The following is an 11,968-nucleotide window of genomic DNA, read 5'->3' as shown; positions in this document are numbered from 1 at the left end:
AGAAAACACAAAGATATCATAAAGAGATCGATGGAGATCGATATCTTCGTGTTTTCCTGCGTCCCACATCCCTCTCAAAGCGCAGAGTGTAGGCTATATCACGCGTCTTTGTGTGGAAATATAAAACGAGTTTTTTTTTTTTAAATAGCCCCCCAACCACCGCCGGTAGTTGGTCCATTACCGCGGTGGTAAAAAAAAAACCTGCCACCGTCACAGCCCTAAATATAGGCCTACTAAATAGCCTATAATAAGATAGCCTTGTTTGAAATTCTATATTGACTGGGTTAAATAGAATCACATTACTAAAAAGAGACTAAAATACAATTTTCATTGACTAAAACTAGACTAAAATGTCATCAGTTTTCGTCGACTAAAACTAGACTAAAATGTCATCAGTTTTCGTTGACTAAAACTAGACTAAAATGATATCAGTTTTCGTCGACTAAAACTAGACTAGACTAAAAAGAGTATGAATGCGACTAAAACTAATAAAAACTAAAATGACAGCCTGACACAAAGACTAGACTAAAACTAAAATTAAAACAGGCTGCCAAAAACAACACTAGTAATCATTCATATATACAATCGATCTAGTTTCAGCTTCGATAATTTAATGTAACTGTAATATTTGATATATATTAATCATATTCCTGATTGGTTATTAAAATTCTCTATATATTATTTGAGCTAATGTTAATGTTCTTAATACCTAATGCGGTTACAATATATATATATATATATATATATGAACGAAAGTTTTTCGGGTAGTAACAACATGAGGGTGAGTAATTACTGACAGAATTTTCATTTTTGGGTAAAATTCTTAAAAAATGAAAAGTCTTTAAGCGAACTGGTGATAAATATCCCTGGATATTTAAACCCATCCAGGGGAATGAATGATGAATGAAATGGGAATGAATGATGAGGAAGAGATTTAGCCAATTTGTTAACAACAAATAATTAGCTTTTTTGAAAATTTAACTTGTACCCTGATAGGCAACTGAATTGGTCCAGAATAGATAATATAGGGGGGAGGGAAGCTATGGGGTCAGATACGTACAATAACAAATCATCTGCGTAAAGGGAAAAATTATAGACCTGACCATGGCGTGTGACACCTTTAAATGCTTGCTACGAAGCCTTGCACAGCAACACAGCTCAATGCTTTACAGCGATACAAGACTTCCGACGTCTCATTCCCACCAATTATAAACGTTGACCCCTCTTTTTGTAGTTTTGTAGCGGAACAAGTGAACAAGGAAGAGCGAAGCATAGTGTTACACAGGAGTTCCCTGCGTCACCTCCTCCGCACTCACAGAGGGATCCGTCTCCAGAGTATTGACTGTTGCCATGCAAACTACATTTCCCATAATGCAGCTCTCCTGGACTGATCACACACACCTGCTCTTCACTGATTGCACTCACACCTGCACTTCATTCCCCAGGGCTCTCAAGTCTCACGCATTGGGCGTGAGACACACGCAATTCAACCAGTTCACACGCTCACACGCCACACCGTGTATTTCTCACGCTGAAAAGGCAATGCCAACCAAGTTGTCCTGCAAGCTTTATATATAACGTTGTATACGAGGCGCAGGCACACAAAGTGAAGTTTCCTGCCGCCAGCACGTATCTCGGCCAGATTGCGTTCGTTACAAGGCAACACAGATGCGCGAACACACGGAGGTTGACGGAACATTCTCGGCCACCGTACGTTCGTTACTAGGTAACCAACAACATCGCTTGAACACACGTCGTGATGGAGAAGGTAAGTTGGAAGAAAGCTCGTCTAACATTTTTAGGCTAGAACATTTAATATATAGCCCATCGTATACATTATTATTGATGCAGTCAAAAACTCTACAATACTCTGCAACCAGGCCAGAAGCTTTGGCTCAGTTTGGCTAGCTTACGTTATCTTAAACTAAGGGAATGTTAGTGGGTATGGGAAGGAATGAAGATGTATTTCTTAATTTTATTTTAAATACATTTAAATTTGTTTTATTTTATTTTAAATTATATATTATACTGTATTAAATTAATAGTCTTTCTAGTTACATTAAGGCTACATGTATTAAAGCAGAGTGTTCTGGGTAATATTTTATATCCTGTCAAAACATACATTAATCATTGCCATTGCATTTGTATTTTTCAAACACAAAACACATTTCATAAGCTGGAGTGTGTACTCTTGTGTACACACACACACACACACACACACACACACACACCTTAATAATACTCTAATATGTCATTTGTTCACAATGTCCCATGCACCACACAATAAATAATTATACCATTTTGACTAGACACATTCAAAATGCAAAAAGATTTGTTTTTCCAAACTGTTTGGAGCAATTTGTTATATTTTTGTAATTTTTGTATAACTTATTTGTAATTTTGAAATATAACATTAAAGAGTATATTTGATGTGATGAATTGCTCTGTCATTTATCAGATTTACCAATTGTTATAATTTCAATTTGGGCTGGTTAATTATGAACAATGGGTAAAATTGGGGGGCGGGGACATATGGGGGCGGGGCTTCATTAGGGCTCCTCCCCTAACCGCATGTGATCTCACTCCAAGCTTTTGGTAAAACTTGAGAGCCCTGATTCCCACATGTATAAAATCACGCTCTCACAATCATTCAGTGCGAAGTCTTGTTTTGCCCTGGCTAACATTCTGAGCAATTATCTACTTCTGTTTATACTGGTTTAGATCTCGGTCTGTTTACGGATATCTTCGATCACTCTCTGGCTACCTCGGCCTTGGACTGTTTCCTGGCTATCTGATCATTCTCTGGCTCCCACGACCCTGGACTGTTACCTGTGCTTTGAAACCTCTCTGCCTGCCTCGACCATCTGCGCTTGCTTACCTGAGTACTCTTTGCCTTGCCCATACCATTCCTGTCTGCCGATCTATACCCTGCCTGTCTGTTTCTAAATAAAAGCTGCAAATGGATCTCTATGACTCCGACGATCCATTACACATAGTCTGTATGTACATTTGCCAAGATAGTAAAACATTAATGTAGATATAAAGAGTACAATAAATTATAAATTAATAAAATTCTAACAGGCACATACTGTAGGTGTCAATATTATGTTCAGTTTGTTTTCATTAGTCACTTGTTCTCCTTTGTTCAGTTTTCCCACCACTCATTTGTTACCATGGTCACGTCGTTTTGAGGAATTACATCAACTTTGCACCGTGGACGAGCGGATCCCCGTTCACAGCGGACAAAGTGGAGGATGACAGTAGCTTCGTCCAGCCACACCCCACAGACGTCCAACAGCCAGACCCAGAGCACAGGCCACCAACACCACGGAGACGACAACGCCTGAGCCCCCCGCAGATGGAGAGCTTCCGCCCGCTGCTAGCACAGAGCCTGTGACAACAGACAAAAGTTCCCATGTGAGTCTGACCAGGGGTGTGAGCCAGCAACAGTCGTCCCGATGGGAATTTTGGTGGAGTTTGACACTGGTGAGGACTGGTTTATCGACTTCCCACCCTGATCTAAGTTCACATTCTGCATCATCGCTGGTTTCAGCCAACACAGAGACTGAATCTTCGTCCTACATAAACTGGAAACTTTTATCTGTGATTCCGCCCAACCTCCCTCTCCCACCTCCACTATGTAGCACTGCCAGTCCTCCAGCCCTGCCTCAGCTGTCCTCCTGCAGCCCTCATCTTCCTCTGAGTTGCCCTGCAGTACAGTGAAGCCTCAGAGCCTGCACCAGCCTCGTCAGATCAAGTGGATCCTTTGGCTCAGCCTCTGATCCTCTCATTCCACCTCAACCCGTCGACCTGTCAGCTCCACTGTGGCTCCTCCCACCCTGGGCTCCACCAGCTCTCCACCCCTAGGGCTGCAGTGGGATCCTCCTTCCCCCCCGACCTCGCCTTTGTCCTTGGTCGCACCGGCTCTGTTTCAAGCCTCGGTAGCTCTTATGTCACCTTGAACGTTTGTCACCGTGGCCTACGACCAGGTCTCCAGTGCCAGTGGCGTCACTTGATCACATCAGCTCTCCTTCATCGCAGTGGGATCCCCTGAGTTATGCTCCATCTGTCGTCCCGCTGAAGTCGTCGACCACGCCCACTCCTTGGCTGTCGTCATCACCGTGCTCTGGGTCGTTACCATCTGGCTACTCCTCCCTTCATTGCGGATGCTCCATCCATCTGCTCCTCCGTGGAGTCTCTGCCTGTTTCTTCCAGCTCCTCCTTGAAAAAAGTTAGAATGAAGAAAAAAATACGCACCTTCAAACACAGACACACACAGAAAAAATACACGCATACTCATATGCAATGTACATCTCATGCGATGGCACATACTGTGAGCGCCACATACAAAACTAGTCACAGGACGCCTCCATTATGCCAAACAAACGGCATCTATAGATCTAGAATTAACAAAACAAACACACTAAGATATAACAACTAAACGGTAACCAACCGCCCATCTTTGTCTGGATATGAATCCAAGAATTTAGAAAATGCTAAATTAGACGTAGACAGCAGGACGTAGATGCAATGCAATCCTTGGTTTCAGCGACCAATGTAAATAATAGTAAGTATTTACAATAATAATTAGTATTAGTATTTTCTAATACTTGTTTAGAAAATTAAGCACAATTTCAAAAATCTTTGCAATGCCCAGTGCCCTAATATAGATGGTATTAAATGTGGCACTGCACAAGAGCCTGAAAATCATTTTGTATTTTGCATGGATTGGACCACACAGTTTTGTTCTAATAAATAAAGAACATCACATAGGCATTAATTAGTCAGTTAACATGCTGCATTCTCAACACAAACATTGAATGTGTGTGTGTGTGTGTGTGTCGGCGAACATTTTCTGCATGAAATCTGTCTCTGACATGGTTTCTTCTTGAATAAACCTTGGATGTCCTGTTGCTGTTTCTGACTCTGTCCTCTTTTCATTCTCAACTTTTTGCCCCCACTAAATTCTGCCTAAAAATAAACCCATTAAAAAACCCATTAAGAATCTAAATTACACAGAGTTGCATGTAGCTATGGTGTTAGTTAGTTTCTCCTATTTTAATTTTTAATTGCATTCAAATAACGGTTTTGCATGTTAAAATATTTTATGATATAATCATAGCCTATATCAAAAAATATTTTTTTTATTTTTGAGGATGTGAGTTAATTTCATTTATTCTTCCCTCTTTCTAAAAACATCTTAGCGACATGGCAGCCATTAACTGAGTCAGCCCTGCAAGCCTGTTGGTAGACTGTCAACGCAGTGGACAGTGGAAATATGCACTCATCTCAGATGATGTCCCACTGGCTGAGGCCTTACCAGGGTCTCTATTGTGGCAGCCTATAGGGCAGACTCTGCATCCATTGCCTCTGACATGTTTTCTCACCGCCACGCACCTAAATCGGAAACTCTTAAGAAAATCCAAAGTTTCCAAAACTCATAATTACAAGTTGTGCTGATGTTCATGTGCATTTTATCTCATAAATACATTCTTTCTGACATGACTTGAAAACACTGTAACTGCCGAAGCTAAACCTTGACCCCCATTGGCCTGCCCCAACATCCTGCCATTGGTCGAACCAGAAGTTGACACGTCAAACTGCTATACTTGATCTATGTTTCAAGCATGCTAGTGCACACTATTGGGAATCCGTGTTGCTAGGGTTTGAATATACATTGGGGCTGGGCCGCCTAGCATAGGGGGACCTAATACCCTTGTGTTGTGATTTGTGCACATTTTCTCTTCTGGGCTGTGACAGGCCTGACACAGAGATAGAGTGACAACAGGTGTGGCCGCCTAGTGAAGGGGGACCAATTACCTGTGAAACATACTCATTTTGTGCTTTATTTGGGTCGCTGTGAAAACAGTGTTTGTTTGTATAGGCGCGTGCCGTGCAACGGGTCCATTGACTACAATATAAAAATCTCCAGCCGCCTGAACTGAACAGGGAGCTGCGAGATTTAAATGAGCTCTTTTCGAGGGCGGTCCGGCTAGAGCGAGACTCAGACCCTCTCTCTTCCCTCCTGTGGCTAGGAGGGCTTCGGCGGCTCGGGGTTCAACACAACACAAGGTCGCGGGCCTTGGCGCCGGGGCAGTGGGTAGCGCTTATCTGGTCTTGAGCGATGATGGGTATCAGCCACAGGGCAGGGCTGAGAAACCCGAGGCGCTGGTTTCGCTGGCTGAGGAGGCGGCGTGCTCTTGTGGCGGCTTGAGGCAGAGCTGGAGCGCTTAGGCAGGAAGTGCTTCATAGCTTGTGAACATTTCTGTGCCTAGGTGAATCTCTCAGAAAACCCTTTCACAGCCGGGCCAAAGAGACCGGTGCTGGAGATAGGTGAATCGAGGAAAGCCGTTTTATCCGCCTCCTTGATGTCCGTGAGGTTCATCGCTTGGGCGGTAGCCTTTGTAGCGCGCAGTGCTAGGTCTGTGGCGCTGCGCAGGTCACGGAACGCCTCAGGGTTCGGGCCAGACTCATCCATTGCCTGGAGAAGCTTGGCCTGAAATACCTGTAACACTGCCATGGTATGTAGAGCCGATGTAGCCTGACCGGAAGCAGAAAAGGCGCGTCCAGCGAGGGCTGAAGTGTTTCGGCAGGGCTTAGAAGGGTGAACCGCTCTGGATCTCCAGCCAACAGCAGTGGGCGGGCATAGATGGGCGGCAACTGATATACATGAGTACCTGCCGGTTGAAGGGAGAGGGGCGTTGGTCTGCTTGAGTGAACAGGACCGGCAAAGTAGACCGAGATGGAGAAAGTGAGTGAGAAAGCGGCGGTGTCGGCGTCTCAAAAGAGAGCTAGCTGCATCTGCAGCGTTGAGATGGGCAGGCTCTCGCAGTGAGAGCAGCCCACGGCAGAGAGTGCAGCTTCAGTGTGGGTGGGTCCCAGGCACGTGGCGCACTCCGAGTGCCCAACTTCCTCGTGTATGCGTGCTCCGCACGAGGGGCGAGACATTTGAAACAACTTTCACTAAATTTGACTCTTTTAGAACTGAGTGTCGCAGCGGCGAACACAACAGTAGCAGTAAAAGGATATAGCGTTTTTCTCGCCGGATGGCCTCAGGAGAGCAGCGACAGAAGAGAAGCGGCTTCGAGGTGAATTGAAGGCGCTGTCTGCTGTATGCAAGGCTTGCTCTAGCTGTTCTGGCTTGTTTCGACGGCAAAAGCTTCAGAGGGGGTCAGAGACGTGAAGAGTCGCTGAAGGAGAGAAAATCTGCTATTTGGCCAGAATGGGCATCCTTTATAGACTTTATAGATAGGCCACGCCCATTTAGGCGCGCTCTGACATGTTGGCCGCCAAGTCATCGGATTGGGTCACACGTCAGAGGCGCATGGCCATAGGTTGTGCAGTTGCTGCAGCACAGCCAATGGGCGAGCTAGACGCTCTGCTGTGTTCGCTGTGCAGCTGCACTGCGTTTTAAATTATTAACTTGAATATTCTCGAGGAAAGGAGTTTCCCACTGCGTATTAGCTATGCAATACGAAGTGACCGTTCTCGAAAGAGAACCGTTCCTTAATTTTCCAATGTCTTCATGTACAAGTTGCACATGGGTCTTAGCTGGACAACCTCTTTGCATTCAATCACATTCCTAAGAATGTAATCCTTTACCACACAATATGACTTGTTATGTGCTGCTATCCTCTGGGCCTGCAGGCTGTCAATGTTGTCTGCTGCCTTTTCTGCTCTCTCCCTTCCACATTCATGGATTTGGTACTCTGTGTTGAAGTTGTTTCTGTATGATAGATGATACTAAGCCTCCATTGCAAAAAGGTCCTTGTCCTGCACCTTGCGATAAAGAACCTCTTCCTTTAATTCCTGTGCCCTAGGATCAATAACTTTCCAGGCTGGTTCCTTGTGTTACCAGCTCTGAAACGTTGTAAGCTCTTCAGTCTTGCCCTTGAACTTGGATTTTGCTTTGTCACAGAAAATGCACTGATTGGGAAACAAGAAGGAACACCTTCTTGGAGCTCCTTCAGATTGAATTGACAGAGATTTGACATGGCGCAGAGAGTCCTTTTTCAATGATGATGATTCACCAGATGTAGAAGCCTTTGACACTTGTAAACAATCTATTTTCCCTGTAAAGCTTTTATAGCAGTATTGGTGATAGCCAATTGTATCCAAAGGCAAGTCCTCTAATGTTAATGGAATCTGTTCACAAATATCCATCATGCGGCATGGTGAACTGGCTGCTTCACAGAGTCTCATATCTCGGATACTGTGCAGATATGATAGCTTCTCGCTTTCCGAAAGCCTGTGATTATAGTATCAACTGTTGAAAAATTATTTATGACTTAGTTATGACTACAAAGGTATATCTTAATTATAGTTTCAAATACTTACTGAAATTGTTCCAAAAGAGAGAGCAGTGGGAGATGGTGATCTGCAGCTACCAACCAACGGCCACCAACTGCCAACTGCAAAGCCCCAACATTCCCAAAGTGGCAGTTAGTCAACTTTTTGGACCTTTTTGGAATTATTTCTGTAGTTTTTTTTTTTTTTTTTTAAGTTAATTTGCTTTGTTTTGTTTACTTCAAAAGTAAAGGTATTGTCAATTTCTTCAGGTTCGGGATAGGTGCAGTAAAAGGTTAAAATAAACCCCATTTCAGGCTGCTATTAGTATAATAAAAACGTTGTCAATTTTTTTTTTTTTTTTTGACCATAGATGGTCAAGATGTTGTAAAATATAACAAATAACAATTTCCCTGGGTCAGAATTGTATGGAAAAATGTGTCCATTTGTCTCTGTGAGTTGTTTACATCAGAAGTTATGGCACTTTATATCACATTAGATTTTTCGGGTTTGGTGCAAAGGGTTAAAAATAAAGCATTTTGGACATTATTTCAGCTTGGTACCCAATTTAATCTTAAAATAGACACTTGAATGATAACGAAATAACAGGTTGTGAAAAAAAAATCACCCTATGCGCTTGAGAAAACGAAAATATAGTTGATCCTCTACACATCTTTGGCCATTTTTTGCTATTTTTGACCAGAAATAGGGTCAATATGTTGTCAAATGTCAAAAATAACCATTCCATTAAATTCCTGGGGTCAGAATTGTATGGGAAAATGTGTTAATTTGTCTCTGTATGTTGTTTACTTCAAATGTTATGCCACTTTCTATATATTTTTTTTTTTTTTTTCGGGTTCCGGTCGGGTGCAGCAAAGGGTTAAAAATGAAGCCTTTGGGACATTATTTCAGCTTGGTACCTGGCAGATTCTGAAAATAGACACTTTAAAGATTTAAAAAAATCAGGTGGCATAAAAAAAGCCGGGGGGTGCGCGTGGACCCCTATTTCCATCTAGACTATTAAATCCATATAATTTGTCCTGTTTGCTTATAGTAGTTTGCTTACCTGTAGTGGTTAAAAATATGTTTGCTTATAGTAGTACTTGTAACAGTATAGAAAGAACACAAGGTAACCCCAGTTTTGCATGATGTTTATCTACATGGTGGCGCAACTGGTAAAGCAAGTGCTCTTGTGTGACAGCGATCCGAGTTCAAATCCAGTCCGTAGTGGTTCCTATGTTCAATGTACATATATGTTCCCATTGTCTCACTGATGTTCTCTGAATATGCGAGTTACTGGTATACTGGGTGTGTCAGTAAAAGGCAAATTGTTTAAGCTGTGTCATTATTTATAAAGATTACTTTATTGTATTTGAAGCACACTATAATGATGCCATTAGCACACTTGGAAATGCCATTGTAATGTGTTTTAAAAGCACTGAAAGTTTGTTATCAGTATACTGATAATAAATGTTCAACACACAGTGTAACTGAATTGCAATTGTAAAATCACCAAAATACATTTGAAGTTTATGCTGAGTGAATTCTACATTTCAAAACTTAAATACAAGAGTATATTTAAATTGTACTAAAGTATATTTAAAATAGTTCCACTTTAGCACAAACAAGTATATTAAATACATCTTTAGTTGGACTTAGCACTGCTTTTGGACAACTAAAATACATTTAGTACAAAATTAGTTTTTTTTTTCCAATTTAACAGACTTTAAGTATTCCAATTTCTAGTGGGCAACAAATACATTTAGTTATACTAAAGTATATACAAATAAATTGTGCTTAAGTATACTATTTTTTTCACTAGGGTATATTCCTATTTAATAAGTATTATTTTTTTATACTTGAAAATATACCTTTAACCGTACTTTAAAAATATATATTTTATTCTAGCTTCATGCATCCTTTTTTATCAACACTTGAATGTGGATAATTTTAATAAAAAAAAGCAACATTTTAAACAAAAAGTTGAGAAATTAGCATTTTTGTCAAATACTATGATGATCAAAACATAGATGGAGTAGATTGAGTCCATCAACACATCAAAGCTTCACAATCGTTAACTCTACTACTTTAACTACTTAATTCTATTTTTAAAGGTGCTCTAAGCAATGTCGGGGGGCGTAACTTCTTGTTGACGTTCGAATTGTTGTCAAACAAAACGGAGGCTAGCTAGACCCTCCCTCCTCCTCATCCCGTTTCCTTCCTCCTCCCTTCCCTTCCGGCATAAAGGAAAGTCAAAGTAGTCACTACAAACAAAGTTGAGTTTTACTGATACTTCATTCAATCGCCAAGTTAGATAAATGCTTTTATATATTGCAGAACAGAATGCAGAAAAAGAGAAACATTATCTTAAAAATCGTTTCGCCACCTGAGGTTATAACTATAGCTCCCATACAAGGACGCAATAATAGCAAGATAACGTTAGCTTCGCATTTCGCAGTGAGCATAAACAACGGCGGCATCGTAAACAAATTTAGTCAAAGTTGTCAATAGCCTATAAATGAACATTCAAATTCATTACAAATAGTGGGTGAAAACAATCATTCACACAAATTGTCGCCCTACTGTGAATTTGCTTGATCATTTACAATAGAGATTGATCGCTAGCTGCTAGAAACATATATGTTGTATTCACCAAAGTTAACGATGACTGCATAGTTCTAGCTAATTACATCCTTGTGTTGGTTTGGCGAACATGAACGTCAATTTAGAAAGAAAAATGGATTTTCCCACCTGTTCAGCAAAAACAGAGCAACCTGAATGTCTGATTGGAATCCCTTCTGCCGGCGGAGTTCTCGCCACCTTTCGAAGGTTTTTCCGATGTAAATTCGGTACTTTGCGCGTTCCTTATCCTTGTCCCTATTCTTTGCAATTTGTTCATCGGAACGTCATCTCTTTGGTCGTGTGTCGGCCATAATTCAAACTTCCCTCTTCATGCTTCTCTCTCCTCCACACCCCCTTCATGTGTATGCGCACTAACCCCCCATACCCCACCCTCAAATACTTCTTGCCAGTGATTGGCTGGAACACTGTTTGTTGTGTTTCGTTTTGCGGGTGAGCCCAGTTTGTTTTTGTTGCCGTTTGTGAAGCCTGTAGTGTCTGCAGAGACCGTGTTTTTTTACAGTGTGTTCAGGGGACAGGCAGCTATAGCGGATATGAGGAGATGTTTGCTGTATGTGACAAAAAATGTTTTGTGGCCATTCAATCTCCTCACTTGCGTTCTTGGCCACTTGAGAGCGAGTGCACGCGACAGGAAGTAATTGCGCAAGACTGTCCCGTGTCCAAGAAAAAGGCAAAGCGCAGTGCCCTGAATGCACACTAAATCTTAAATACCCCATCGGAGCGAGGTAGGCCTACCGCATGCTTATTCGAGGCTAAGCATATCCCATCATGCATTAGTTTCGGGAAATCGTGTGCGCCGAAATCGTGAGAGAGTGAGGAAAACATTCCACTGTAAGTTAAATTAATTAGATATTACATGTAATTTGGTAGTAAAACAAATAGTTAAAGTGTCATTTTATTGGTGCAAAGATGAGTAGGCTATGTGTATTTTGTACAACATTTGCAACTGCTTTTTATAACCTAATTAGAAGCACCACAATTTTACATGGGACTACTGCCTGACAGTTAAAAGTTTATTTTAAAATGCAAAGTATTGAAAATC

Source organism: Scardinius erythrophthalmus (assembly GCF_964197995.2).
Source record: "Scardinius erythrophthalmus genome assembly, chromosome: 8".
In the NCBI taxonomy this organism is placed as follows: domain Eukaryota; kingdom Metazoa; phylum Chordata; class Actinopteri; order Cypriniformes; family Leuciscidae; genus Scardinius; species Scardinius erythrophthalmus.
The sequence above is the reverse complement of the archived record's forward strand: the minus strand, read 5'-3'. Positions refer to the sequence as shown.